Source organism: Podarcis filfolensis, assembly GCF_964270895.1.
Source record: "Podarcis filfolensis genome assembly, chromosome: 16".
NCBI classification, from domain to species: Eukaryota; Metazoa; Chordata; class Lepidosauria; order Squamata; family Lacertidae; genus Podarcis; species Podarcis filfolensis.
In genome coordinates, this window is record NC_139620.1 from 2,317,096 (window position 1) to 2,323,095 (window position 6,000).

General features: G+C 44.4%; 1 long non-coding RNA gene across 1 annotated transcript in view; it reads right to left on the reverse strand.

Moving 5' to 3' along the window:
• LOC310751984 overlaps nt 1-5,644 on the reverse strand; it is a 297,164-nt gene extending 291,520 nt beyond the window's left edge. Inside the window, exon 1 of the long non-coding RNA XR_014542755.1 lies at nt 5,611-5,644. This is a non-coding gene — a long non-coding RNA (uncharacterized lncRNA). The remainder of the gene's footprint in view (nt 1-5,610) is intronic.
• Between the last annotated feature and the right edge of the window lie 356 nt (nt 5,645-6,000).

A 6,000-nucleotide genomic window follows, 5' to 3' on the forward strand; every position in this document is an offset into this window, starting at 1 on the left:
CAACAGGAAACATTGTGGCTCAGAAGCGGCGCTTGTGCAGAATCTGGTGACTCAGAGGTAAAGCCTGGATCTCCAGGTAGGATTGACAGAGATCAGCTGCTGCCAGTCAGTGCACGCAATGCTGAACTAGATGGACCTAGGGTCTAGCCAAGTACGCAGTCGTTTCCCCCAGCCTTATGTAAAGGAGCTTTCCTATATTCCTATATCAAAAACTTACGAACAATTACAAACATTTGGAATAAATTGGTTACAATATTATCAATTAAAAGCAACATATGAAAAAGACATAAAAAGGGGGGGATTTGAAAATAAAACTTCAAAATTAGAAAAGGAAATATTGCAAAGCAATAAAAAAACTTGCAAAAATGTATAGATTATTAATGAAAACCACCTTAGAATAAGAGACGAAAGGGGAAAACATGTTAAAATGGGAGCATGATTTGGGATATGAGATTGTTCTTTTTTTCTTTTTTCTGATATCTTATCTTTCATTTCACTGCTTTATTGTGAATAGCATTTTATAGAGGTATAAATAACTGTAAATATGAAAAGAGACAAAATATTCTCTAATTTTTTTCCCTTGGTTAGATGTATTTTCTTTTTCTTTTGTATTTTCTTTTGTTGTGAATATGTATGTTTTCTAATTTGTACTCAATAAATATATATTTATTGTTATTATTATTAAAAGGAGCTTTCCTATGTTCCTAACCACAGGGCTGTGTAGGGCGGCTCCGCAGCTGGCGTCTTTGCCCCGCCACAGAAGAGGTTTTTCCAGAGTTTCCCCCCCACCCCAGAAGCCGCCACTATCGGACGTCTTTTGTCCCTAACATGAAATTACTGCCCCAGGAGATGTATCATTAGTCTAGGGGCGTGGGGTGTAATTTGCACGTAGGATCATTTATCTCCAAGGCAAGATTTGATTCAAAACAAAAGAAGGGATATTAGTAACAGCGCTTTGTCCTCAGCCAGTCCAGGGCACCTGGAGGGATCCAGTTTGAGTATTGCAACACCTGAGGCCGTCAGCTTTTCTTCCAGCGCATGCCATGAGGTGACGTCAAAGCTGATGCCCCATACATTTGAAACTCCCCTGTACCACTCTAAGCAGTCAAAGCTGCCCCCCTGATTGGGCAAGAGATGTTGGATATAATATAATGTTGGGAGATTGGGAAAGGTTATGGAAGAAAGGGGTTAAGTTTACTGCATGTACAGTATTAAAAGAAAACATCCTGAAAATGATGTCTAAGGTAAAGGTAAAGGGACCCCTGACCATTAGGTCCAGTCGTGACCGACTCTGGGGTTGCGGCACTCATCTGCTTTATTGGCTGAGGGAGCCAGCGTTTGTCCGCAGACAGCTTGGGGGTCATGTGGCTAGCACGACTAAGCCACTTCTGGCGAACCAGAGCAGCACACGGAAACGCCGTTTATCTTCCCGCTGGAGCGGTACCTGTTTATCTACTTGCACTTTTGTGCTTTCAAACTGCTAGGTTGGCAGGAGCTGGGACCGAACAACAGGAGCTCACCCTGTCGCAGGGATTCAAACCGCCGACCTTCTGATCGACAAGTCCTAGGCTCTGTGGTTTAACCCACAGCGCCATCCACGTCCCAAAAATGATGTCTAGATGGTACTTAACCCCAGTAAAATTGGCAAAGATCTACCACATGAATGATAATAGATGTTGGAAATGTAGAGAGAAAGAAGGTACTTTTTTCATATGTGGTGGACGTGTCCCAAGGCGAAAGACTTCTGGGGGAAAATATATAATGAATTGGAAAAAATGTTGAAAAATACATTTATTAAGAAACCAGAGGCCTTTCTACTTGGAATAATAGGAATGGAATTTCCCCAAAAAGATGTTAAATTATTTTTGTATGTCACTACAGCGGCAAGACTGCTGTTAGCTAAACATTGGAAATCTCAAGAAATCCCAACGGTGGAAGAATGGCAGATGAAGATGTTGGACTTTTTGGAGCTGGCCGACCTGACTGGAAGGATCCGTGACCAGAAAGAAGAGGAATATTTTCTTTTTTCTATGTTATATTTGTTATAATTGTGGAAAATTTAATTTAAAAAAATGGGGGGGCTTTCCCCCCAAAGAATTCTGGGAGCTGTAGTTTGTGACGGGGGCTGGGAGTTGTTAGGAAATTCCCCATTGCCCTCACAAGAACTAAGATTCCCATGGTGCTTTACCTATCAACCCTTCATTCCAAGGAACTCTAGGAATTGTAGCTCTGAGAGAGGAATGAGGCGTCCCCTAACAAATCTCAGTGCTCTTAGCAAACTACATACCCTCCAACTTGAAAATAGAGACATCCCATTCCATAATGATAATTCTACTATGTATACCCCACACATCTTACTGCAGGGGTCAGCAAACTTTTTCAGCAGGGGGCTGGTCCACTGTCCCTCAGACCTTTTGGGGGGGGCGGACTATATTTTGGGGGGAGGATAAACGTTGCTGCATGTATGTTTTATTTTATATGTTTTTTATCTTATATTTTGGAAATGTACATCCAATTTTTTCCCTTTAGTTTTTTTTGGGGGGCCCCCTAAGAGAGTGGAGCCCTAAGCTATACTGCAGGGGTCAGTAAACTTTTTCAGCAGGGGGCCGGTCCACTGTCCCTCAGACCTTGTGGGGGGCCAGACTATATTTTGGAAAAAAAATGAACGAATTCCTATGCCCCACAAATAACGCAGAGATGCCTTTTAAATAAAAGGGCACATTCTACTCTTGTAAAAACACACTGATTCCCAGACCGTTTGTGGGCCGGATTTAGAAGGTGATTGGGCCTGATCCAGCCCCCGGGCCTTAGTTTGCCTACCAATGGCTTACTGGGTTGCCCCAGCCACACTGGGAGGCTCCCGATATATATAAAAACATAATGAAACATTAAACATTTTTTATAGCCTTTCCTATGCAGAATTGCCTTCAGATAGCTTGGGGGCTAGATAACTCCAAACCCTCCAATATTTCTCCAAGGGAAATAGGGACGTCCTAAGGAAAAGTGGGACATTCTGGGATCAAATCAGAAACCTGGACGGCTTCTCTAAATCAGGGATGTCGCTGGAAAATAGGGACACTTGGAGGGTCTGAAATTACAGTTCCAGGATTCTTTGGGAGAAGACAGAACTGTCTGAAGTGGCTTTGTGGTGCTTCAACTGTACGGTGTTAATGTGGCCTAAAAGGGACATGGGTGGCGCTGTGGGTTAAACCACAGAGCGTAGGGCTTGCTGATCAGAAGGTCGGCGGTTCGAATCCCCACTACAGGGTGAGCTCCCGTTGCTCGGTCCCTGCTCCTGCCAACCTAGCAGTTCAAAAGCACGTCAAAGTGCAAGTAGATAAATAGGTACCACTCCGGCGGGAAGGTAAACGGCGTTTCCGTGCGCTGCTCTGGTTCGCCAGAAGCTGCTTAGTCCTGCTGGCCACATGACTGTACGCCGGCTCCCTCGGCAAGTAAAGCGAGATGAGCGCCGCAACCCCAGAGTTGGTCACGACTGGACCTAATGGTCAGGGGTCCCTTTACCTTTAATGTGGCCTATATGGTGGATGGAGAACGTTTAGTGGAGAAGTGCAATTTTCACAGTTTTCGGCGTGACTTAGCAATCTCTCCCTGTTCCCAGGCAGCACCAGATTTAGGGCGGTGCAAGCAGTTCATATGCTGCTGGACTACAACTCCCATATGCCTGGCAATAGCTGGCTGTGGATGATGGGAGTTGGAGTCTAACAGTGTCCACATGGCCACAGGTTCCCCATCCCTGTTCTAGGGAACAAGTTCTTTGCAAAATGTTTGAAATCTGTGTTTCAGTCTTGGTGCTGTTTTTATTTTTTATCTCAGTGCTGGATCTTTCCTGTTGATTTTTGGTACTGGACAGTCCTTGCTACTTGACATGCAATGGTTGTATTTTGTCGCCAAGAACAACATGCAGTGGTGCTGAGCATCTGACACCTACCCCTCCTGGAATTTCATATATGACCCCGGCTGATTTGATCCAGAACAGCCAGTAAATCTACAGCAGCTGAGTTTGAAACACTGAAGTGAAATGGTGGAGGTTTTTAAGCAGAGTTTGATGGCCATTTGTCATGGATACTTTAGTTGAGATTCCTGCATTGCAGCGGGTTCGACTAGATGACCCTTGGGACCCCTGCCAACTCTACAAGTCTATGGAATTTGGTATTCAACGCACATCTGAATTTTCAAATTAAAACATCTGAATAATTAAACCGGAAATCTGAGCAGATGTGAATCATTTGCAAATTTCAACTTGACTTTTTTTATTCCTTTGGTTTTCTGTGTCACCCATGCAGAAAGGCCATGCACAGTTAAAAGCCAATGGCCTGATGAAACAGGATTGTTTTTGCCTGGTGTCTTAAGGTATGTAATTACGGCGTCAGGGGAGACTCCCAGGCAGAACATCCCACAAATGGGGAGCCTCCACCAAAAAGGCCCTGTTCTTGTGCTGCTGTTCCCCGGACCTCCCATGGAGGGGCCACACAGAAGAGACCCTCCGATGGAAGGACTTAACTCTTACCTACTATTGAAGAATGGTTATAGACATTGATGGATCTGGCTGTGGTGACCAAGCTGACATGTTTAATTAGAGAAAAATCATGTTGGCATGTCTTAATGATTGCAAACCCCTTATGGACTTTTTGCGCCTAAAGGAAAACGAACTTGTGATATCTGGGTTTGAAGAATGGGAAAAGGTTGATTTATGGATAGAAGAGTTGGATGCTATTCTGCAGTAAGGGTTTTGCATAAGTCTATATAGCAGATGGAGAATCAGAAGTCTTCTTCTTTTTCCCTTATTTTCTCTCTTTTAGTTTTCATGTTAAAAATGCTTGGTATTTGCTGTTAACTTTTGTATATATATATATTTCTTTCTTTTTAAAAAAGCTTAAACAAACAAACAAACAAACAAACAAATAAGAGCCTCAGAGGACGGTCACAGGATCTGAGTCGGTTCATGTGGGGAGAGGCTGTGCTTGTGATGTTGGAGTCCTGAGCTGCATAAGACTTTATAGGTCAAAGCCAGCACTTTGAATTGGGCCTGGATGTTGACAGACACACACAAAGAGAGAATTCTGAGGGAGACTGGAATCCACCACCGGGAACTAGGCATGTCAGAGAATTACAACCAAAACAGGGGCAGAAATCACTGGTATTTGATTAGTCGTCTCATGTCCGGAATGGAAATTACCGTAATTCAGCAAATACATTCAGTATCCACTGCTGTTGGTCCTTTGTATCTGCAAGTGATACAGGGAACAGCCATAGTTCAGTGGTAGAGCATCTTCTTTGTGTGCAGAAGTTCTCAGCTTCAATCTTTGGTGGCATCTCAAGGTAGGACTGGGAGTGAGTTGTGGCTGAAACTCTGGAGAAGCCACTGCTAGGTGGTGTTGAAAATGCTGAGCTAGACTTGATATAGAATCACAGAACTGCAGAGTTGGTAGAGATCCTGAGCATCATTCTCTCTCTCTCTCTCTCTCTCTCTCTCTCTCTCTCTCTCACACACACACACACACACACACACACTGCAATGCCGGAATACAGTCATACCTCAAGTTATGTTTGCTTCATGATACGTTTTTTCAGGTTGCGTCCTGTGGCGACCCGGAAGTGCCGGAAAGGGTTACTTCCGGGTTTCGCCGCTCTTCACAGCTCGCGCAGGCACAGGTGCGCAAATTGACATTGCGTGCATGCGCAGAAGCGGAGAATTGCAACCCATGCATGCACAGACGGGCCACTGCGGGTTGCATTCTGCTCATGTTGCGAACAGGCCTCCGGAATGGATCCCGTTCGCAACCAGAGGTACCACTGTATGTAGTTGTCCCATATGGGGATCAAACCTGTGACCTTGATCTTATCAGCACCATGCTCTAAGCAACTGAGCTATCCATGTAAGGCAACTTCCTTACATGTCCCTGAGTTAAGTGGTGGTGATTCCCCCCCCCCCCATTTGCATTGTGTTTCTGTTGCACCGAAATGAATGTGGTGGAATAA